We start from the raw sequence: 23,918 nt of genomic DNA on the forward strand, positions 1-23,918 counted from the left end.
GCACACATTCACTTAATACCAGTACCTCAAATTCCCCCAGAGATGTTGGGCTAACTGCCACCTACTCCTCTAAGAAAACTTTAAACAGTAGGAACAGACGTTATTGTTCCAAGTATATGGATGCTAGGTGTAATTCAGAGGTTATCGCAAGGTGGTTTCCTGAGACAACCAATCCTTTTCACGAGAGCAAAAAATCGCAGTGTGTTTCTGTCACCCGCACCGTCTCGCTCACTTTTGATCACTTGCATATTTCTTTGTGGAACTTGACTTTTTATTCAACGGAGAGAACCACTTCTGCTCTTGTTTACCAGATCACTTTATTGTTGGATGAAAGATATGAAGGTCAATATTCTCCTCATAGGATGATGCTGCTTGTTTCTTTGCAGACACGACACTTAATCACAATTTGTTTTCCTCACCAACAGTTAATTATTAAGTCATGGTTAATTATTCAGCGGGACGTGGGTGGCGCTGTGGTCTAAACCACTGAGCCTCTTGGGCTTGCTGATCAGAAGGTCGGCGGTTTGAATCCCAGCAATGGGGTGAGCTCCCGTTGCTCTGTCCCAGCTCTTGCCAACCTAGCATTTCAAAAGCACGTCAAAATGCAAGTAGATAAATAGGTACCACTCTGGCGGGAAGGTAAACAGCGTTTCCATGTGCTCTGGCTTCCGTCATGGTGTTCCGTTGCACCAGAAGCGGTTTAGTCATGCTGGGCACGTGACCTGAAAAGCTGTCTGTGGACAAACGCTGGCTCCCTCAGCCCGTAAAGTGAGATGAACGCCGAAACCCCAGAGTCGTCCGCAACTGGACTTAACTGTCAGGGGTCCTTTACCTTTACCTTTAAGTATTCAGACATAAGGATTAGGCTCCAAACCTGGATGGGAAATCACGTGGGATCACAAACCATGGTACATGATAACTATGATTAAGTGTTACGTCTGGACCATGCAAAACCTGATCAAAGCAACCTCTCTGCTTCCAAGATGAGAAGCAAGATTCCTTTCTGAAAAATGCTGGGCAGAAATTAAGAGAGACTTAGATAGTTGGTCAAAATTGAAACTTTCTTTGTTAGGCCGAATTGCTGCTATCAAGATGAATGTATTGCCAAAGATGTTGTTTTTATTTCAAACACTTCAGGTTTTGGACAAGACGGAGTGCTTTCAGAAGTGGCAGAGAGATATTTCTAAGTTTGTCTGGCAGGGCAAAAAGCCCAGAATTAAGTTTAAGATATTAACTGATGCGAAAGAAAGAGGGGGCTTTGCCCTGCCAGACCTAAAGTTGTATTATGAGGCCGCAGCGTTCTGCTGGCTAAAAGACTGGCTACTTCTTGAAGACACTGACGTGTTGGATTTGGAAGGGTTTAACAATGCTTTTGGATGGCATGCATATTTATGGTATGACAAGGTTAAAGCAAATAAGGCCTTTAAGAACCATATTGTCAGAAAATCACTGTTTAATGTCTGGACAAAATATAAAGACTTGCTGGAAAATAAAACTCCAAGGTGGCTTTCACCTTTGGAAGCTAAGGCCCGAAAAAGACCCAATATGGAGGCCAAATGGCCAAAATATTGGGAAATACTAGAAAAAGATGGAGATAACTGGAAATTGCAGAGTTTGGAGAAAATGAAGGATAAAGTGCGAGACTGGTTACATTACGCTCAGATTAAAGAAGTTTTTAAAAATGACAAGAAATTAGGGTTCCAGGTGGAGAAATCGAAACTAGAAACAGAATTGTTAGAACCAAAGACTAAGGTACTTTCAAGGATGTATAACTTGCTGTTAAAATGGAACACACAAGATGAAATGGTTAAATCGGCTATGATAAGGTGGGCGCAGGACATTGGGTATAATATTATGTTTGAGGACTGGGAAAGGTTGTGGAGTACTGGATTGAAATTTACTGCATGCAATGCTTTGAAAGAAAATGTAATGAAAATGATATATAGATGGTATATGACCCCAGTCAAACTTGCAAAAATTTACCACCTGTCTGATAATAAGTGTTGGAAATGTAAAGAGTGTGAAGGAACATTTTTCCACCTCTGGTGGACTTGCCCTAAAGTGAAGGCGTTTTGGGAAATGATTTATAATGAACTGAAAAAGGTATTTAAATATACCTTCACAAAGAAACCAGAGGCCTTTCTTTTGGGTATTGTCGGCCAAGGGGTGGTAAAGAAGGACCGGACATTTTTTATGTATGCAACAACAGCAGCAAGGATACTACTTGCAAAGCACTGGAAAGCTCAAGATCTACCCACACTGGAAGAATGGCAGATGCAACTGATAGACTACATGGAACTGGCTGAGATGACCGGCAGAATTCGTGACCTGGGAGAAGAGAGGATTGAGGAGGATTGGAAGAAATTTAAGAATTATTTACAAAAACATTGCAACTTGAGTGAATGCTAAGCAGGATGCTAGATCATAAATAATTGAGCACCACTAACTTAGATGATTTAAGAAAATAAGTGAGATTGAGAAAATATAATCCTTTTTGAGAACTAGAAGACTACGAAATATAGAAGGGATATAAGAATGCAAATAAGATAACAAATTGCTGGTAAAAAGTTATAACGATGAAAGTGGGAGCGGGAGATGTGAGGAAGTCCAAAAAAAAAATGTGAAACTATGTTAAGATATTTTGTTTTATTGCCTGTTACATTTATTCTTATTGTAAACTCCAATAAATATTATATTAAAAAAAAAAAAAGAGAAGCAAGATTCCTTTGGCATCTCCCTGTACATGCTTTCCTGAGACAGAGCTTAGTTCAGCAAATTAAACCAACACTTTCAAAGTAAATTTGAGATCTTAATTGGGATTATGGGTGCGCCAGATCTCTATCTCAATTGTTTGTTAAAAAAACAAACAAAAAATAAAGATACTGTTCTTTCTACACAGTAGTATAATATTTGGCTCATCTGACATGTGCAATTAAGTAGTCGAGACAGGCCTTCCTCTACAAAAAGGAAACTTGAATGTATGAATGCCTAGGCAAATCAGAGTTCAGAGGTTTATAGCCTGCTATAGATGATTTTGCAAACAAACTGAGCTCCGAAGAGGCCTGGGCACACATGATTTTAACCATACCCTATTAGAGATTAAACTCCTATTCCCATGTTCGCAGCAAAAGAATGCCAACATAGCATGTAAAAGGAACAAGGGACTCCTGAATGTTAGGTCCAGTCGCAAACGACTCTGGGGTTGTGGCACTCATCTCGCTTTACTGACTGAAGGAACTGGCGTACAGCTTCCAGGTCATGTGGCCAGCATGACTAAGCTGCTTCTGGTGAACCAGAGCAGCACAAGGAAACGCTGTTTACCTTCCCACCGGAGCGGTACCTATTTATCTACTTGCATTTTGACGTGCTTTCGAACTGCTAGGTTGGCAGGAGCAGGGACCAAGAAACAGGAGCTCACCCCGTCGCGGGGCTTTGAACTGCCGACCTTCTGATCAGCAAGCCCTAGGCTCTGTGGTTTAGACCACAGCGCCACCCACATCCCTAACATAGCCTGTACGACAGCTGATATATTGTGCACACACAATTACAATTTTTCAGATAAGTTAGTCATTGATCCTGATCACACTTTTAGACATTGTAAATCTTCATATAGAAAATTCCAGAGAAGTTATATATGGAATCAGAAAATGTAAACCCGTCTCCCCATGGTGTTAGAAATTAAAATCTAGAAGGAATATAAATATTGTATTATGCACATTTTTCTTTAGCATCACCATAGCTTCTGACCAAACCAGTTTTGTGGCTCTAGCAAGTGTAAAAATTGATCACCTTCCTAATGAGGCAATCGCCTGGGTGAAGGGCCATTAAGGGGAACAAAGTAAAGGGGCTCTGTGGGAGATGGCTGGTGGGTGGGGGCCCTCCCTCAACTCTTAGATAGTTAGAAAGGCATAGCCAGAGTTTAGAGCAGAGAGTAAAATGTGACCTAGAAGGCAAAAGCATCAATCTGGGAACTGAGAGAGACGCAGTAATGTTTGATTTCTCTTTTAATCCAAGGTTGCAGCAATGAGGGAAGCAAGGTCCTCCTGGGGTGTTAATGTTGTTGGGAATTCCACTCCACCCTTGCTGCAGATATGTGGGATTGTTACATGTCACATGTCTGTTCACATTCCAGCACAGATTGCTGGAGTCCCGTGAGCGGAACATCCGCTCTGAATTGCTTTTGTGTTCTCTCTCTCTGAGAAGAACAACAAGAAGAGAGGCCATGTTTTTCTTTGTCCTGATTTATGTATAATAAATGCGTAGTTTAGTACAGTATCCATGCCTTGAGCCTGATCTGTTGTGTGTTTACTCTGCTGAGTAATGTGTGCTCTTGCATGGACAGTAGCATGAGTCGCAGACGCATGTCGGAGGAGGATGACTGATGGATCTCTGCAGTGGCAAGGCTGAGAAGGGAGACGCTCTGGCTGGGGCCAAGCCAGATGGCTTTCCATCCCATGGTTCCGACCCCTCCATCGTAGGCTCAAGTTGTATATATGTGTAAATAAACCATATATCATAAAAGAACCACAGTCCCTGGTGTGTCTCATTTCCAAAAGGAAACATGAACCCTGGGTGAGCTTCTGGAACCCATGGAATCTCACACCGCTCAGAGATTGCAGTGGTGTGTAACAATGCATACAATGCAAAAATGAGACGTGCGAAAACTGCATGTGCAGTAATCCCTTTTTCAGTTCTTGGGGGACAGTGGGGGATCATGATCACCACCCTTTCTCTATTCTCGCCCTTTATTTTTGACCAGCATTTGCAGGTAGTGTTGCTAGATGCAACTTAAACCATATAAAAAGGCCCAGGTTTTGTTGCTTTTGCTGCAATGCGCTAAGAGTTTTGTGGCCCCTTATAGAATAATATATTTATTATGGTATAGACTTCTGTGGTCCAATACATCAGATGCATGAAATGTAATCCTAAATTGACAAGCGTAGCTGAGGGTGGAAGAATGCAGGGGCTTGAGGTCAGAGGGAAATGACATGTCTGCTCCTTTTGGGGTTTTTTCTCTCTGACTCATTCCCCTTCCACAATGTACACCTCACACATCTGATGAAATGGACTGCAGCCTGCGAAAGCCTATGCCATACTACATTTTTCATGGAATTGCAGAGTTGGAAGGGACCACAGGGATCATCTAGCAGTCCAACCTCCAGCAAAGCAGGAATCTTTTGCCCCAAGTGGGGCTCAAACCCCAAACCCTGAGATTAAGAGGTTTGTTAAGGGTTTAAGGTGACACAAGACTCTTTTGCTGGTTTTGAACCATATAATTCAGGCTTGTAATGTTTTTTGAACCAAGACCAAATGCTAGTTATTTTGAAGCTACCCAGCCACTGATAGGGTGTTCTTCCAACCAGAAATGCTGTCAAACCTAGAACAAATGAATGGATACTAAACCAGATCCTTAGAGAATCCACAGCTAATAACCAGGCAAATAGCTGTATAATTCCTCAGTAGCCTTGGGTAACAACTGAAATTGTAAAGACAAAAAGGCACCTCTAATTGGATAACAACTCTTCCATCACTAGGGTGATTAGAACGTCTGCCCACAAATTCAGTTGTGTAATTCGGGGAAAAGAAGCTTGCTTTCTAAAAGGCCTATACCTTTCCAAAGAACTACAAAAATGGGGAGGGCCCTGGGTATCACAGTGAACAAAACCACAGCTTTCCCAGACTTTAAATGAATTGCTTTACTTTCAAGTTGAATGAAATGTTTTCTGTTTCTTACATCATTAAGTAAGTATTCCAGTTTCCAAGTACTGGATCTGATGGCGTGATGAGCATAGAAGAGAAACTTTCTTTTGGAAGGGGTAAATTAATTCCTCTTCTTAATATGGATCTATTCAAGTAAAAGAACCAGAAGTTCTGAAAGTGTCTCTCTGATCTCTAATGCAACCTTAAATTGAAACTTGAAAAGCTTTTCAGTCTTGTCTACCCCAAATGTAGACCTCACATGCATTATTAGGTATATCCCTAGAATTTAATGTGTGCACATAAAATATATGTTGCACAACAAAGAGTCAGTCTTGAGGCACTTAAGACTAACTAACAAGTTTATCATGGGATAAGCTTTCATCTCTGAACATTGGCCATGCTGGCTTGGGCTGGTCAAGAGTCTGTGAGAATTAAGCTTAATGTATGCAAAATGTGCCCAATGATCATTCACAAGACCAGCTATCAATGATAATGCAAACACCCTAATGCAAACACTTGGCAAACACTGCCAAGTTAATTAACCCCTACCATGGGATAGAAAACCATTATCGCGCCTCAATGCAGAGATGATATAATTGTACTTCGTTGTTGTTGTTGTTGTTTTTAAATCATATTGAGAACCACATTTATTTACATTTATCAAGCAAACACCAGAAAGCAAATGAAACTCTGCATAAAAGACCCAACAACCACAATGGCACAATAGCTGAAATAACGTAATATTCTCTCTTGTTACAGAACTAATTTAGAGGGAAACTGATGGTCCCTCTAACACTTGAATTGCAATTTTCCCGAATTGTAGCATATTGGGCTTGGGTGTTGTTATACTGTCTTATTAGCATGAAAAACAAAACTACTCCGTTCTACCAAAAAAAAAAAAAAAAAAAAATGAAGGGGAAAAAAGAAGGCATCCCATTTCACCTGTCTCCTGATAACTAAGAATTGATGCCTAAGCCACACCGTTGTAGCAACTTTCCAAAGTTTACCATACTAGAGCTCTATAGCAGGAGTCCTATTGTGCTTCCACTATTGTGTTATCACAAGCCTGGCAGTGACTAACAACGAATGTAATCAAGCCCTTAAATACTACATTCCCCGCCTCCAAGTTAAACAGTGAAAGTAGCATTAGTTCCCATGTTTTAACCATTGTTTGCCCAGTTATGGTGCTGATCATTTTGAGTATCTCATTCCAAAATATCACTCCCTATGGGCACTCCCAACCACAGATGAATTACACTTCTTGATAAGTTGTAACCTGGTAGTTTCACACTGGACTCTCCTCTTGGAAGGTTTGGTTTTTTAAAGTTCTTTTCCTCCAAAGCCTCTTCCTCTACCTGTGATACGTCGTCGAAGTGTTACACTCAGGACTCACAGGCATGAGGTTCCTGAGAAATTCCATTAGGAATTCCCCATCCGCTCTTCAAATGCCTGATGGATTGTTGCATAACAGAGAGCAAGGACTTCTTCTCTGTGGGCCCACAAGGCAAGACATGATCTAATGGCCTTAAGGCAGAGGGGCTTAAGCTGAGAGGGTGACTGGGCGTGGGGCACGATGGCAGCGGCCCGGCCAAGGGCAATGGTGGGAGTGAAGTGGTCACTATTTACACTGTGAAGGTGTGGGTGAAACCAGAGAAAACAGGCATGGTGACAGATGGTGTCAAGAACTCCATGATCCCCTTCTGCAAGATTGCTGGGGAGGAAGTTGTGTAGCTCAAGGAAAAGAAGATTGTCTCCCCAGAGGCAGATGCTGTACCAGTGGTCGGCAAACTTTATCAGCAGGGGGCCGGTCCACTGTCCCTCAGACCTTGTGGGGGGCCGGACTATATTTTCAAAAAATGTAATGAACAGATTCCTATGCCCCACAAATAACCCAGAGATGCACTTTAAATAAAAGGACACATTCTACTCATGCAAAAACATGCTGATTCCCGGACCATCCATAGGCTGGACTGAGAAGGTGATTGGGCCGCATCTGGCTCCCGGGCCTTAGTTTGCCTACCCATACTGTAGGCTGTGGTCCACAGCAGTGCCAGGAGACAATCTGCATGGCCCTCGTCATGGGGGGGCTGATCGAGAGCTGCCTGTGGAAATCCCTGCCAAAGACTACAACAGCCTCAGCCCCTTGCAGGTTTCCAAGTTCCTGGTTGTGCAGGTCAAGGCAGAAGGCATCGACCTTCTGCTTCTGGACGAACAGGCCACTGACAATAACTGTAACCGGGCAGGGCAGCTGAGCGTAGCATTTCATGACTGGCCTCAGGGGGCATTTGCTTCAGAAGTGACTCTGGATGGGGACTGGCTGAAGGCTGAGCGTGAAATTGAACGGGGGTCTAGAAATGATGCGTCTGAAGCTGCCAGCAGTGGTGACCGATGACCTGTGTCTGAACAAGACATACTATGCCACCCAGCCTAATATCATGAAAGTCAAAAAGAAGACTGAGATGGTGAAGCCGTCCATTCTTGGGGTTGTTATGAGAAAAAAACTGCTCATTTATCCCTTGTGGGGTACCCAAGAGCCCATATAGAGTCCTTTTGTAGGTTCTCTATTGGTAGGAGAAAATAACAGAGACCAACCAGAGAATATTGAGAAACAAAGCAGCTAGTAAGCCAGATCTTTATTAAAGCTATTGCAACAGGGTGCCCCCCCCCACACACACAGGAGGGGGGAGGGATCCCCAGCCATGCACGCAAGCCCTTATATAGACATTTTAAATTGCCCGCCCTGGAGTCCAAGACCACCCCCAGAAACATCATACATACATCACAGAAGGGGTGTAGCCCAACACCACCCCCAGATACATCAAAGGAGGGGCAGAAATCTGGGTGTGTTGTTTCTTCCTGTCTGCCAGTTTAAATGTAAAGGTAAAGGGACCCCTGACCATTAGGTCCAGCCGTGGCTGACTCTAGGGTTGTGGCGCTCATCTCGCTTTATAGGCCAAGGGAGCCGGCATACAGCTTCCGGGTCATGTGGCCAGCATGACTAAGCCGCTTCTGGAGAACCAGAGAAGCGCACAGAAATGCCGTTTACCTTCCCGCCGGAGCGGTACCTATTTATCTACTTGCACTTTGACGTGCTTTTGAACTGCTAGGTTGGCAGGAGCAGGGACCGAGCAACGGGAGCTCACCCTGTCGCGGGGATTCAAACCACCAACCTTCTGATTGGCAAGCCCTAGGCTCTGTGGTTTAACCCACAGCGCCACCCACGTCCTGTGTCTGCCAGGTTACCTGATTGGATTACCTGGCCACTCTTTTGTTATGATAACTACTCAATTCCTGAATCCAGGTCACAGGTCACAGGCTCACACCCTATTCATATCTTAAATGTGCCCTTAAGACATTTGTGAAAGAGACAATGGGGAGATTTCCCATTTCCCTTGACCTTGCAGAGAAATATTTGAGGTCATTTTGGGAGAGAGAAAATGGTTTCAGGACTTTTCTGTGGGTTTCAGACATGTGGCCCACACATCTGTATGTGCTTGCTTGGTACATTTATGAACATCTATTTTTTATATATAAGACCTTAAAATTATTATAACAGGGTCGATTTTACCCCACTGTCAGGATGCTGTCAGCGGCTCCCGGCTAGTTGCCCAGGAAAGTATAAAGACAAGGAAAAGTTTCTTACCATCCTTTTGTATTTCAATCTTTACAGAGAGAGGCTATAGAACCCAGCCTCTTGGATAATGGCGTTGGCATGAGTGAATCTCCACCCCGTCTCTCCCATTTCCTCACCCATCACTTCTACAGGTGCCGCTAACAGCCCTCTGTCTTCGAGCTCTTTCTCTCCTACTTTTAAGGCTAGCCGGGTTCTGGGAGATGGAGGGTCTGGAATGCTTTCTAATGACAACGTCTCAGCTGGGTGTTGTTCCGGCTGTCCCACGATTTCCCAGCTTTCCCCCTCACCTGCCTCTGATCTGCGACCTCCCTCAATTCCCTGTCGTAAAACTATCCTGTCTTCCTCTTCCTCCTCCCTGGAAGGGTCAGGATGGGGAGGCAGTCTCCACCATTCCCCCTCTGTCCTGTCCCTGACACCCATGGGTGAAGATGGTGAGCATGGAGGATCCTCCCCAGTGTAAGGCTGGAGTCAAAGTGGAGATGGTCAAAGATGCAGTTGCTTAGCTCAATGGGAATGGGGATGGAGATTCAGAGCATTTTCCACCTAGCAATGCCCTTGCCATTAAGGCTGTTCATCAACTAACACTATCTGAAATCACCACTAGCTATTGAGCTCCTTTGGTACAGCCTTTTAACAAAGACCCTAGAGTTATTATCATCCAGTTTAGAAGCATGAGTAAGTTGTCGTCTCTAATGCATCCATCAATTACAAGGGAAAAGGCAGCAGGGGTATCTATATCTTATTTCTGTAATTGCAGGTTGCTTTAAACTGCTTTTAATCTTGTGTTGTAACGCTGTGCTGTAAAGTCTAACCTGCCCCGGGACTGCAGGGTGAAGGGTGGGTAATAAATTATAATAAAATAAAATGCTTCCAGAGATATGGAAGGTTCGGTTGCTCAGGGAAAAGTCACACAGGACTTAGTGAAACCCAAGGAAAGGTTGCCTTTAACAGTCAGTTTTGGAGTGTTCCTTATCCTAGGCTTGTTTTCTTTGAATTGCAAAACTAGCCAGCTCTAAGCAAGGGCTTGTAACCTGGTTTTACCTCTACAGAAATAATGCTGATTTCTCAGTTGGTCAGTTATAAAAATAAATTGGGGAAGGACAACCCTAAAAAACTGTGACCCGTTTTCCCCTCACAAAATGCAGCTCTTACTGCTAAGCAACAGAAAATGTTCTAGTTTCCTTCCATTCTGCAGCTCCTTTTAAACAGAATGGGGTTTTTTTGGGGGGGGGCTGGAGGGGTGAGGACAAAAGGCAGCAGAAGCCTGCTCCTCACCAGATACCTGAAGAGAATTAAACCCCTTTTTTCTGCTTTCAGCAAGGACAATAGAAATTCCACATTGGCTTTGAATAAAACTAACTCATTAGCCCCAGTTTTGTTCGTGTGTGTGTGTGTGTGTGTGTGTGTGTGCTCTTTTGCGGTCCTTTAGCTTCAGGCTGACCCACTTGAGAAAGGAAGCGAGGAGAAGCTGGGGGGGGGGCAAAGCCATTTGCCTCAGACACATGGTAGCCACATGTATTTAAGTACCACAGAGGCCTTCAAGCATCTCTCCCCTCCACCCACTTACTCCCCCCCCTCGAAAAGCAAAAACAGGCAGATAAATCAACTGAAAAGGAACACACTTGTTGCCATGCCAACGGAAACTTCAGGGAACCCTTTTTGTTTGTCCTAAGAAGTCTTTTCAGGGCCTCTCAAGCCATCTCTTTGGACCCTGCTTTAAACCCCATGTGCATATGGGTATGGGGGGGGGGAGTTTTATTTGCCAGCATTCAAAAACAAAGAACAACAACAAACAAGGCAAACCCAGAGCTGCTTTCCCCCACCTAAAACCCACTGCTTTTCTCCCCTCTGTTCTGTGTTTCCCATTTTAGTGCACTTTGCATGAATGAAACCTCCTCCTGGCAGCCAGTCCGCCGTGCATTTTAAAGGCATAAACATTGCACCATCCGAGAAACAGGAAAAGCAGCCAGTGGGAAGTGTCAAGGGGTTACCACCACCCCATTTATAAAATACAGGTGGACCCAAGTCCCAAACATGCAGTTTCATCCTTCATGTTTCAAGCCATGAAATGATCTGGCCTGGCAGCTTCCTTAAATGGAAGACCACGGTTTTTATACAATTGCCATCTAAACGCTTTCAGCTGTCCACTTTCAGGGAACCTTCCCCTCATTGATTTGACTGCTGAGGAGGCCCCTAACCATCTTCATGTGCTGCAAAGGACTCCTGGGAACCCAGGGAGGCTGAGTGCCGGTCCATGTGGGGTCAGAGGTCAAGGCCTCTTGGGCATTGCCATCGCTCCCTGCGAACTCATCAATAGCAGCTGACAAGTCCTCTTTCTGGGAAGCGTCTCCTTCTTTACTGATCTTCCAACTGAGGAACCTTTGGAAGCCCAACAAGGTTGTCAGAACTTGCTTTGAACCAAGCAATCTAAATCATATAAGCATGAAATTTCCAAACACCTTTAACAGGTTACAGCTCCAGTTACTGACTTGCTGAATCAATCCTACTTTAGGTAAAGGTAAAGGGACCCCTGACCATTAGGTCCAGTCGCAGATGACTCTGGGGTTGTTGCGCTCATCTCGCTTTATTGGCTGAGGGAGCCAGCGTACAGCTTCCAGGTCATGTGGCCAGCATGACTAAGCCACTTCTGGCGAACCAGAGTAGCGCACGGAAACGCCGTTTACCTTCCCGCCGGAGCGGTACCTATTTATCTACTTGCACTTTGAAGTGCTTTTGAACTGCTAGGTTGGCAGGAGCAGGGACCGAGCAATGGGAGCTCACACCTTTGCGGGGATTCAAACCGCCAACCTTCTGATTGGCAAGCCCTAGGCTCTGTGGTTTAGACCACAGCGCCACCAGCGTTAACCCCTTGCTAATTCTGAAATGTGCAGTGTTAAAGAACATTCCAAAAGTTTCGAAACATCAAACATCTGCCTTATATTCGGGCATAGGATATGACCAGTTTTAGCAGAAGTTCATACTGTTCTCGCTGCTTCCTTCCCTTGGTATTTTAAAATCAATTTAAAGGACCCCTTTTCTTGGGGAAAGGCTTGATTGAGCTAAAACATTTGCCCATGCATTTCTTTTCTGTCTTGTGTGGGCACTTAAAAACAGCCATTTGCATGCTAATCGGCTTCACTCCCTCCCCTCCTCAAACCATTTTATTCTCCGCTGGATGCACAGATAATATCACAGTAATTTCCTTGGCAACCGACAGCAAGCACGCAAACCTACGTCTTAGAAGCATGACCTCCTCTTCCCCTCCGCCCCACCTAAAGTCACATGCACGGAGCCCCTGAAAGTTAGCACAATCTTAAACATAATGCCTCAGTTGCCGGACCCAAGAACTGTTCCTTTGCATGAAAGTTACAATCCTGGCAACGATTCTGGGTCTGGCAAAACCCCAGTCCTTGAGTCATGTGAATGAGACAAGATGTAATAAAAGAGGCTGGGAACATTTTATTGATTCATATTTTATATCCTTTTTGAAAGAGAGGTCCAGGGTGGCTTAACAAAGGCACTGTAAAAGAAAATTGACTTCAGCAAGTCTTGCCTCCTCTCTTTCTCCAGCTCCAAGCTGCAGGGCAGCTGGCTGCTGATGGATGAATCCTGTGGTCTGCAGTGGTGGTGCTTGGCATCCATCTGCCTTGGGAGACAGTGGAAGAGTGGGCCTTTGGGGGTGAAGTCAAACCAAAATTACCAAGACCAGATTAAGACATGGCTAACTGGGCAGCACCCAGTGATCCATAGTCTCAAGGAGCCCACAAGCATTCCATTAAACGGTAAAGATAAAGGACCACTAACAGTTAAGTCCAGTCACGAACGACTCTGGGGTTGCGGTGCTCATCTCACTTTACAGGCCGAGAGAGCATGTGTTTGTCCACAGACAGTTTTTCCAGGTCATGTGGCCAGCATGACTAAGCCGCTTCTGGTGCAACGGAGCACCGAAACCAGAGCAGCACACAGAAACGCCGTTTACCTTCCTGCCAGAGTGGTACCTATTTATCTACTTGCACTTTGACATGCTTTCGAACTGTTAGGTTGGCAGGAGCTGGGACCGAGCAACGGGAGCTCACCCCGTCGTGGGGATTCGAACCGCCAACCTTCTGACTGGGAATTCCAAGAGGCTCAATGGTTTAGACCACAGCGCCACCCGCGTCCTAGCATTCTAGAGTCACCTCCCAAATGCCACACAGGCATTGAGTTCTTTGTTTCCACCATAAAACGCACAGCCTAAACTCTGCCTGGAGGTGGGGCCAGTGAAATTCCAGAACCTTTTAAATACAGTGGTACCTCGGGTTACATACGCTTCAGGTTACATACGCTTCAGGTTACAGGCTCCGCTAACCCAGAAATAGTGCTTCAGGTTAAGAACTTTGCTTCAGGATGAGAACAGAAATCGGGCTCCGGCGGCGCAGCAGCAGCCGGAGGCCCCATTAGCTAAAGTGGTGCTTCAGGTTAAAAACAGTTTCAGGTTAAGAACAGACCTCCAGAACGAATTAAGTACTTAACCTGAGGTACCACTGTAAATATTTTTCAGCCTGCAGGCCACACTGAGGGTTAGCCACCCTTCTGAGGGTCATATGTCATATGCATAACACACACACACTTAGCAAGATAGCATGCACTGCTCCCAATTTTTCCTCCCCATCTCCGGTTTCCCTTTTTCTGTTTCCATGTTGTGGCATAAAGTATCCTGGCTGTTGTTATTACATACAAAATCTGTGTTTGGTATTTCTTTACGCCTTCCTGTCTGTGTATGTAACTCAACAGCCACAACAATGCTTCCATCACTAATATTTCGTTTAGCTCTTCCTTCCCGACTTGTTTGCCATTTTGCCATTCCATAGAGTCTGATGCTATTAGATTGCCATTTTTGTAGTCTTCTCTTCACGCGATGTTATAATGGAGAAGTCTGAACCCTCCCAAACACAAATTTCCATACTTCTCTCAAGATCTGGAAATTCATGTCTTTATTCTGCTTCTTCATGTATTTATGTACAGCTGTCTCTCATCTTTTTGGCCAATCACGCTACACCATTTTTGGCTTGTCAATTCCCAACAAGCTTTCAAATTCAGCCTTTCCTCTACAAATCTCCAAACCTACTGAAGGAGCATCAAATCTGCATACGATCTAAGGACTGTATATCATTCCAGTCCTTCCTTTTGTGGGTGTTGGTGTTACTTTTCTAAACTGAGTGGAAGAGGGATGACAAACTATTCTCAAGACTATGTCCAAACAGCTTAATGCATATCCCTGGCTCTTATCCCTGATTTTTACTCCTTGTCATGCATGGAGGATCTCGCCCTAAATGTCAAAAAGGACACTTCCCACTCCTCCGCTTAGGAATTCCATTCACCACAGAAGGCTTAGAGGCCCTGAGCTGAGGAGGGAGAATAAAAAGGCTTCCTCCAAGTTTTTTAAACTGCATCTGCCCAGCTGAGCCTTGAAGAAAGCACCCTGCCAAGCAGCGGGAACTTTTGTTAAACCTCTGGTGATTTGCACTGTTGTCAACAGCACCTCTTAGGGTCTCCTGCAGCTGCACAGAAATGCTAGAAAGCATGGCTTCATCCCATAATGACCAAACCCCCAAATGTTAATTACAGGGGGCACGCTAATAATTAACTTTAATTTTTTAGATTTAAATCCTTGTTATATTCATATTGTCCTCTGTATTTCTGATATTCTTTTTTTTTTAAGATCTGTGATATTGTGTGTGTTGACGCTGGTCTGTGACCGTATTAATAAATTCATTCATTCATGGCTTCATCAACTCCAAGCCCCGGATTTGGAGCACTTTACATCTTAGGTTTTTACAGCAGTGCTAGAGTTCTGAGGCATAAACTTCCCCTAATTAGTCTCCCATATTAAATATCTGTCAAAGAAAAATAACCGACATGCCACAAAAAGCTAACTCCAAAGCCAAATGCCCTCACCTACAGAACACCAACTTACATGAAATTTAACTACACTCTCAAAATTTATACGTGCGAGTTTTTGGTGTGTGTTTTTTAAACTTGAGTAGTTATCAAATTAATGCCTACATGTTAGGACTTTTATGGCTGGTTTCCAGCCTTAAAGTGCTTTACAGATTAAGGGCTCATTCATATAAATACTTAATCATGCATACTATCAAAACACAATAGTAATTTAGACTCCAAATCTTTGAATGAATAATCTCTTTACAAACAGAACTACTCCCTGCCCATGAAGATAAATACGCAGAGTGTTTCCGCAACTAAGGTACCTCTCTGTACGTCAGGATTTCAAGCACATTTTCAAAGGACGTAGGGAAGGCAATATACGACACTACAAAATTCCTGCCTTTGGTGCTGACTTTCTCTGCTATACATGAGTGAAGCCAAAGTAGCTCCTGTAGCTTAGGGATATACCTCCCCAAACAGGATCAAGGCATAATATTTGGCTACCACTAGAGCTGTGTTTCTCAACCAGTGGACCTTGGGCCACTTTCAAGTGGACCTCAGTACTGCAGCCAGTCCAGTGCCTCCTCCCTTGCCTGCCCGACCCTCCAGCCACAGTCATTTGGTTGCACCAACTGTAGCACCAGCAATTCCTTGCATGCTGAGTAAAGGTGGCCAGAAGACAAAGAAATTTAGAGAGGGAGCAGGGAAGGAAGGTCTCTAAGGGGAAAGTGCCCAGGTAGGCATTGTCGGGAAATCAGAAATTGAAATAAAAGGTCAATATTTCAATTAATTAATCAATCAATTAATTAATATATAAATAAACAGAAAGGAAGGGGGTAAGAGAAGAACCCTGCTATAGGAGGAATGAATGGACAGAAAAGAGGAGGAATGAAAGGAATTGGCTGTTTGGCAGAGGTACAAGTTGCGTGTGAAAGGAAAATGGGAGAAGAAATTGCACGATATGGATGAAAAGTGCTTCTGAGGGGTGGGTGAGAAGGGGATACTATACAGTGGTACCTCGGGTTAAGAACTTAATTCGTTCTGGAGGTCCGTTCTTAACCTGACACTGTTCTTAACCTGAGGTACCACTTTAGCTAATGGGGCCTCCCGCTGCCACCACACAATTTCTGTTCTCATCCTGAAGCAAAGTTCTTAACCCGAGGTACTATTTCTGGGTTAGCGGAGTCTGTAACCTGAAGCGTCTGTAATCCGAGGTACCACTGTACAAGAAAAAGCCTTCTGCACTTAAGTCTGTGGATCAGCAAATTCTGCCAAAAATCAGGAGGCTGAATCCCAACACTTCAAGAGCAAATGTCTACTTGGCTTGAGAAAGAATAGGTACATGAAGTATTTGGGACAATTGTTGTTTCTGTGCTGCTAGGAGTACATATGCCCAATGGGATTTCTAGTTAAGCTGAGCTATGGAGCCAATTTAATAAATTTCAGTGTTACTTAGCACCTCTTCTCTGATACTAATCAGGCTAAGAGAGGGGAACATAATGACTCCTGTAAACAAGCTGCTAAAGGAAAGGGCAAATGTGATAATGTTTTTATAGAACAGAAACACTTTCTATGTTTTCTGACTTCTGTTTCTTTCTTTCATTTGCATCAGAATTAAACTACCGTATTTTTCGCCCCATAGGGTGCACCTAGTTTTTTGGGGGGGGAAATAAAGAAAAAAAATTATTTTCCCCCCAGGCGCAGGGCTGGGGCGGGGGAAGCTAGAGCTTCCCCTGACCCCAGCCCCCAGAACAGGCAGCTCTGCGCAAGCCGTGGGAGCCCGGCGGGAACTCCCGCAGGCTCCCAAGGCTTGCGGATAGCTTCCTGAAGCCTGCAGAGCGAGAGGGATCAGTGCGCACCGACCCCTCTCGCTCTCCAGGCTTCAGCGAAAGCCTGCATTCGCCCCATAGGACGCACACACATTTCCCCTTCATTTTTGGAGGGGAAAAAGTGTGTCCTATAGGGCGAAAAATACGGTAGATGTCAAAGATCATTTCTTGCAAAAGCCTTTGACTAAAGTAAAAATAAACGAATATCAAAGGGGGGGAATGGGTTTTCTCCAGCTAAGCCATCCTCAGGGTAGACCAAATGAATCAATGGGCATGACCAAGTCCATTGAATTCAACTGGTCTACTCAAGAGTATGTCTTAGTTGGATACTACCTATTGTTTCTGCCGCAGAAAGGAACTGGCACAACAAGATTTTCATAGAGTCAGACTAACTTCAAGGAAACATTTATTCTAAAGACCTGCCCACACCAAAGCCTCAGAGCAGGTAGAAAAAACAAGAGCCAAATAAAAGCAGAATAACATTCAATCATAGTCAATCAAACTTTGTTTTGTTTTTCACAAACAAGAAACTCTGATCAGACTTTGAATTTTGCTAATTTTTAATGGAAGGAATTTCATAATTTGGGATAGGGGAATTGGGGAAGTGGTGACTGCTGGGAATATCTCTCTTTGGTCCTACTTTATAGGTCACATTCAGGCTGAATCATGAAAATAGGCCCCACAGTCAATCTCAGAGACTGTAATTAGGGGTGAGAAGAGGCTCCTGGTTCTGTTTTGGCACAGAGCTGAATAAATCTGTCCCACTTCACCAGAACTCTGGAACTGTTTCCGTTATTCACTTGACAATCACTCCTCTGTCTGCTCAACAGCCTTTCAGATTCAGGGGGAAGTCTAGCACAGCCAGGGGACCGTGCTAGATCACCACCATCCTGGCATCCAAAAAATTCAGATGCAGACATCGCAAGCAGTTCCTTAACTTTTATTAAAGTCAGTGGATGGAGGTGCTTCTAAGGTTGTGAGAACGGAGGTTGTGGTCTGTGCTCTATGGAAAATGCACCCAAGGATGAAAAGGAGAGGGTTTGTGGTGTGTGTGTGTGTGTGTGTGTGTGTGTGTGTGTGTGTTTTAAAAAAAGGGGAGCATGCATTCTAGACAACACATAAACAATGAGATCTCACATCTTGAAGGATCTTGTTTACATTGTGGAGAAAGTCAATGTATTTGATGTTTTGTGCACTACTACAGAACTTATTCTACATGCACTCGATTCTCAGTTATCACCATAATCTTCAGGCAGTTTGTAGCCAATTTATAGAAAATCATATTAGCATATTAACATTGAGGGACGACGGTGGCGCTGTGGGTTAAACCACAAAGCCTAGGACTTGCCGATCAGAAGGTCGGGGTTCAAATCCCCGCAACGGGGTGAGCTCCCGTTGCTTGGTCCGTCCCTGCTCCTGCCAACCTAGCAGTTCGAAAACACGCCAAAGTGCAAGTAGATAAATAGGTACCGCTCCGGCGGGAAGGTAAACAGCGTTTCTGTGTGCTGCTCTGGTTCACCAGAAGCGGCTTAGTCATGCTGGCCACATGACCCGGAAGCTGTACGCCGGCTCCCTCGGCCAATAAAGCGAGATGAGTGCCGCAACCCCAGAGTCGGCCACGACTGGACCTAATGGTCAGGGGTCCCTTTACCTTTACCTTACAGAACTTTTTCTACATGCACTCAGTTCTCAGTTATCACCATAATCATCAGGCAGTTTGCAGCCAATTTGTAGCAATCAGATTAACATTAGCATCTTATTCTTTAATACATATGTCACTTATCATATGTACTTCTTTGCATATTTGCATTTCAATGTGATGGATATATTTTAACATTCAGTGACTTGGAGCATTATTTTTCTTGCGTTAATGGTTAAATTACATGCAGCAGTCTATTTGGTACTGCAGCTAGCTAAATAACAGGTATGCCCAAGAGCATTGCACTGTTTCTGTTACTATTACAACTGTTGCCCTTGTTACCTGGAGAGCACACACCAAACTTATTAATGTGTTATTGGTGAAATGGATAGCTACCTCAGAGAAACAAAGTCAATGTGACAAAAAAAAAGTTCACCAGGTCTTTTCAAGCTTATTGGACAGTGGAAAACTTAGCATAATCCACTGTCTAACAGTTCTTGTTGCCACAAAGCTACTCCTGAGTCGGAATCTCCTTTCGTGTAACGTGGATCCATTGGTTTGAGTCCTACCCTCCGAAGCAGGAGAAAACAAGCTTGTTCCATCTCCCATGGGACAGCACCTTAGGGTTGTGAAGTCAGAGAGAATAGGCCCCTTTCTCTGGCAGTAACTGGTGCACAGAGCCTCTTTTTCCACCAGGGATCACCACTGGATTGGATTAAAATTGATTTTAAAAGAGGGAAGTGGCAACACCCTGAACCGTCTTTGGCTGAGGGCAGACATGGCCAAACTTGGCCCTCCAGCTGTTTTGGGACTACAATTCCCATCATCCCTGAACACTGGTCCTGTTAGTTAGGGATGATGGAAGTTGTAGTCCCAAAACAGCTGGAGGGCCAAGTTTGGCCATGCCTGGCTTAGAGCTTTATAGGTTATACTCAGGATGGTATTATTATTATTATTATTATTATTATTATTATTATCATCATCATCATCATCATCATCATCATCAATTTATTAGACTTGTTAGTCACTTGTAAACCAAACGTCTCCAAGCAATTTACAGCACATTTTAAAACATGAATATAAATATATTATACCATAAAAAACTACAAAACACACAATAACAGCAACAGGAAGCTTGGTAGCATAGTATTAATAAAACAGTGTTATCTCAGTCTATCAAAAGATCAGGAGAGGGGAGAGGGAAGCTTTTATCTGCAGCCAAAAGGATGTCAGTGAAGGCACCAGGCAGACCTCGCTGGGGAGAGCATTCCACAGATGGGAAGCCACAGCTGGAAAGGCCCTGCCTTTTCACCACCCTCTGAGCCTCCTTCAGAGGGGGGACCTAGAGAAGGGCTGCTGGAAAAAGATCTAAGGGTTTGGGTAGGTTCATAACTGGGAGAGAGCCACCTCTCAGTACAGTGTTTGGGAGAACATGATGGAATAAACTTACCACATTTTAACAACCCCTTTAGCAGACAATATGGCCTAAAATATTTTGAAAATGGGTAAGGAGCACCAAAAATATTGTTCATGTGGGTCATAGAAGGGGCTTTAGGTTTTTTTTTTAATTTTAAAAAATGCTTTTTATTGGGTTAGCAATTTGTAAAGACTGTGACATTTTCACTGGTTTAAGTTTCTGAAAGCGTCGTGATTTTTATTTATTTACTGTAAGCAAAAACAGGTTTAAAGTGTGCAACTGGAACAGTCATTGTGGTTCACTTAATTATGTTTATAGAACAGATTAAACTGATCTATATCATTATCTATAGGATACTCTCCCAATTTCTTCGAGCGCTGAGAAGGGATTTAGTGCTTACCTAGATTTGGTTTCCTTTGGAAGCAGGTCACGGCAAGCTTATGGCATTTGCTACTGTTCATATTTATTTACAAGTATTGTAACGTAGGTAAAGGGGCAACTTAAACACACCAGCGTTGAGACCCACTGCCCCCCATCAGACCTCCAGTGAGATGTAAACTGCCAGAATCTCAAAACCCAGCTCTATTTCTTTTTATGCACCCCCACTTAAACACTGTATCCTTTTTTCCCTTTTGCAGATCCCCAGATTACTCCGTCCATTTCTATGTGATGTTTGCTCCCTTCAGATTGAGAAATATTGTCAAACAATTAGCTTCCATGAGACACTTCATCCTGGGGCTTTTGAGATGAAGCAACCCACAGCGAAAGTCGTCAGTTTCTGAAGCACGACATGCTTTGGAAACCATCGTTTAAAATATTCATGGAAAGTTTAGCAGCCTTGCTTTACAAAATTAGTATTCCACGCGCAGAGGTCCATGCAATATGGAGATGACTTATTTTATATTCTTATTTTACATGGTGCACACACATCAGTTTCCCACTAAGAGAAATGACGTTTTTCTTCAGACGAGGTGAAGTAAAACTAATAATCATGTTCTTTGTTCCCTTTAGGAAGCCCTGTTCCCACATTTGGTTGCCAGAGTTCAACTCTTTCTGAAGGAAAACAACCCTCTCTCCTTTTCTTCTTTGAAAAAGCAAGCAGTATGGCTAGCGGAGTGCCCTCAAAAGAAAAGAAAAGAAACAGATTGAAATTCTACTCAGCTTTCTTCCTGTTTTACCAGGAGGATTTACAGCTATGGTGACTGTGTGCATCAAGAAATGCTTTTAACGAGTGACCATGGAAACAAATGTACAGGAAGCTGCATAGGACCAAGTCAACGCTCCTTTTTGCTCTTTTTATTTAATTAACGTTAACAAAATTTGGCCTGCTTTAAGCAAACGAACTTTGCGGACTGTTTGTAGTTGCCAACTAAGAAGGATCCAGGAACTCTAGTTACATATGCACTAACATTTCACAGGTGAGAACGTGCACAAACACACCTATATTCTTACACCAAGGGCCACTGCCTTAGCCCTCCTTCCACCTAAACTTCAACACACCCACACCCACCCATTAAACACTAAAACGCCTTCCACATTATCCCAGATGAAAAGAGGGATAGATACATCCATGTGTTTGCACCTCTATTCTAAGATCAGTCCACCCCCTACCACCCCATTACCCATGAATGAAGGTTGTTCTCTGAATGCTATAGATGCCACCAGAATATGTGGTATTCGTTTATTCTGAAATAGCCTGCAGTGTGCTGCCTTTTGAAAATCCCACAGACTTCCCATGGAACAAAAGAAGCACGAATAAGAAAATCAGGACTGTCCCTAGTAAATAGAAATAGTTGGAGTATTTAACACTGCTAATTATTCTTTGTTGCCTGCTAGATCTACCCTGGTCCGGTTTTTATAGCACGGTGCGCTGGTAAATGGACTATGCAAATTGAAACAGTTTATATATGTTGGAATAGTTCAGATGCAATGCTAAAGCATACTATCTGTTGACTATGGCTGTTGTTGTTTAGTCGTTTAGTCGTGTCTGACTCTTCGTGACCCCCTGGACCAGAGCACGCCAGGCACTTCTGTCTTCCACTGCCTCTCGCAGTTTGGTCGAACTCATGCTGGTAGCTTCAAGAACACTGTCCAACCATCTCGTCCTCTGTCGTCCCCTTCTCCTTGTGCCCTCAATCTTTCCCAACATCAGGGTCTTTTCCAGGGAGTCTTCTCTTCTCATGAGGTATTGGAGCCTCACGATCTGTCCTTCCAGTGAGCACTCAGGGCTGCTTTCCTTCAGAATGGATCGGTTTGATCTTCTTGCAGTCCATGGGACTCTCAAGAGTCTCCTCCAGCACCATAATTCAAAAGCATCAATTCTTTGGTGATTAGCCTTCTTTATGGTCCAGCTCTCACTTCCATACATCACTACTGGGAAACCCATAGCTTTAACTATGGTATAAACTCCAAATCATGATTTCTGCTCCATATATATAGGCAAAGCAAATTTTTATGCACCATCCTCCCTGAGAATCCCCATACGGAAACAGAGCAATGGCTTGGAAACTCAGATTATTACCATTATTATATATTTATGCCCCGCCTTTCCCCCTGTCAGGGACTCAAGGCAGCTCACAGATAAGAACAGCTAAAAACATAGGAAAAATAACAACTTAAAGAGCAATTAAGCATTGATAGAATTGAAACTATATACATATGTTCATATAAAATGTCTTTTAAAAATATACAGGTAATTGCAATAGAAACATCACAGTACCAGCCCGTTCCTTAAAAACAGGCAGTTTCCAAAAGTCTGTTGGGATAAGAAAGTCTTCAACTGCCACTGGAAGGATAACAAGGAAGGAGCCAGTCTAGAACACGAGCCTAGAACTCTCCTTCCGGACATGCACATTTTCTATGTGTAGAGAGGCACATTCCGTCACAGAAGTCTCCACCTGCAGTCTGAAACGACGCAGCCCAAGCCCAGGCTTACCAACTCATCTGGTGTTTATGAGAATCAGACTCTATAGACTTTTGCTAGAATTCTTTGTTGGGTTAATAAGCATTCTGTGTCTGGGGATTTCAACATCCCCAGTGCTTCTCCAAAAAGAACAGAAAACAAAAACAACACAAGGAGAACTAAGCAATTAGTTTCAGTGGTGTTTGGGGAGGAGTGGGGGTGGGGGAGAACCATATGCACATTTACTTAAACCACTTCAAAGAAACTTGGAGCCCACTTCCTTTAGTGCTCACAGACTACCAAGGACTGTCCCAGCAAAACCAGTCAAAGGTCACATCTTTGAAGAAATGTTCTGACTCCACAGCAAAGCCTTGAAGGTTCCATGTGCGCTAGGCCAGCACTACTTATGACTCACCAAACTAAACACAGCCCATCCGATGTGGATTGTGGCCTGTCAAATGCCCGACAAGCCCTGTTTTTGAAGTCCTGGGCACCACAGAAGTTTTACGGGGTCCTTCAAAGCTAATCCAAAAGGTTTTCCATGCACATGGTAAAGTTCTGTGGGTATGGACAGCTAGCACAAAGCCACCTTCCATTGTCTCTGATTTGCTTCCTGTTGAAGAGGGGAAATGTACAACAGCTGCTGGGTGCCCAAACCCCTGCATAAGCTAGCGGCAGGGGTTGAGGAATGAGAATACAAATCCAAAACACACACAAGCCACTGAAAGCAAAGAACAGCGTCTGCAGCTGCATGCACATTCCAAAGAACATCAGATTTACACCTATTCTAAAGCACATGTAAATTTCAGTTCCTAAAACCAAGGGTGTCAAACTGACTCGGTGAAGTTTCCACGGATACATGAGGCTACGAG

General features: G+C 43.8%; 1 protein-coding gene and 1 pseudogene across 15 annotated transcripts in view; one reads left to right on the forward strand and one right to left on the reverse strand.

The window, feature by feature from the left end:
• The window catches only part of FHOD3 (formin homology 2 domain containing 3), a 316,929-nt gene that overhangs the window by 266,376 nt on the left and 26,635 nt on the right, over window positions 1-23,918 (reverse strand). The window lies entirely within an intron of this gene.
• On the forward strand, window positions 7,233-10,139 carry LOC308461806 (electron transfer flavoprotein subunit beta pseudogene; annotated as a pseudogene). Its single transcript has 3 exons — window positions 7,233-7,483; window positions 7,732-8,186; window positions 9,763-10,139. The product of its transcript is annotated as an electron transfer flavoprotein subunit beta pseudogene (transcript).

Source organism: Podarcis pityusensis (genome assembly GCF_964106645.2).
Source record: "Podarcis pityusensis genome assembly, chromosome: 13".
Lineage (NCBI taxonomy): Eukaryota > Metazoa > Chordata > Lepidosauria > Squamata > Lacertidae > Podarcis > Podarcis pityusensis.